This window comes from Mus caroli, chromosome 10 (assembly GCF_900094665.2).
Source record: "Mus caroli chromosome 10, CAROLI_EIJ_v1.1, whole genome shotgun sequence".
Taxonomy (NCBI): domain Eukaryota; kingdom Metazoa; phylum Chordata; class Mammalia; order Rodentia; family Muridae; genus Mus; species Mus caroli.
Genome location: NC_034579.1, coordinates 922,228 through 923,154, shown reverse-complemented (window position 1 = coordinate 923,154; position 927 = coordinate 922,228). Strand labels below are relative to the sequence as shown.

General features: G+C 44.0%; 1 non-coding gene across 1 annotated transcript; it reads right to left on the bottom strand.

Moving 5' to 3' along the window:
- Window positions 1-349: 349 nt before the first annotated feature.
- LOC115032193 lies at window positions 350-484 on the bottom strand. Its single transcript, XR_003837851.1, has one exon. It is a non-coding gene; the product is annotated as a U8 small nucleolar RNA (small nucleolar RNA).
- Window positions 485-927: the final 443 nt, after the last annotated feature.

The window sequence follows — 927 nt, the reverse complement described above, 5'->3', positions numbered from 1 at the left end:
CTGCCGGTTTGTGTGACATTTCTTCCCTTAACATAATACTAGTGCCTGGCAGACCCAGCTCCCTTCTGGATCCAGGGATGAGTTTGCCCTACCAGAGCCACTCGAGGGTAGAAACGTGGTTTCTCAAAGGTATGGTATGGTTTCTACAAGAAGAGTATGGGATGCTGGGCAGGCAGAGTCTGAATGGGTAATAAGCAGAAAAGAAGCAGAAAAGCACTGTCTGTAATTTCACTATAGTAGTCCAAAGGGAAGAAATTCACCGATGCAAAAATAAGATATGTGCATATGTATATATGTGCATATACAATTTTATATGCACATGTTTCTTTTTTTTTCTTTTAACAGAGAAATCAGGTAAGAGAAATCAGGATGTTCTAAGTCCTGATTACCCAGAGTCATAATCACAGGCTAAGGCAACCCTAAGCAGTTTGCTCTAATCCACCTTCGCAAAAGAAGAACATGTAAAGATTGTCCCATATAATGTATAATTTGTTTTTTGATGGAGGTACCTTGTCAGGTACTTATTATTCTAAATGAGGTTTGAGATGTGGCCCCAGCTAGCCTTGAACTTGCATTCTGCCTGCCTCAGCCTCCAGGGTGCTGGGGTTACAGGCATAAACTGCAATACTGGCTTCACAGCGAGATCATGAATGGGTAGTCAGGCTTGCTTGTGATGTATAGGCACCATCATGGTTTAGGATTGATGGGGTTCTCATGTGCATATATACCTCTTCTTGCATGGATTTCATCAGGCCTGAACTTTTGAAGACCTCTCTTAAGTTGCAGTCTACTGGGTGTGGTGGCGCACTCACACCTTTAATACCAGCACTCGGGACGCAGAGGCAGGCAGATTTCTGAGTTCGAGGCCAGCCTGTTCTACAAAGTGAGTTCCAGGACAGCCAGAGCTACACAGAGAAACCCTGTCTC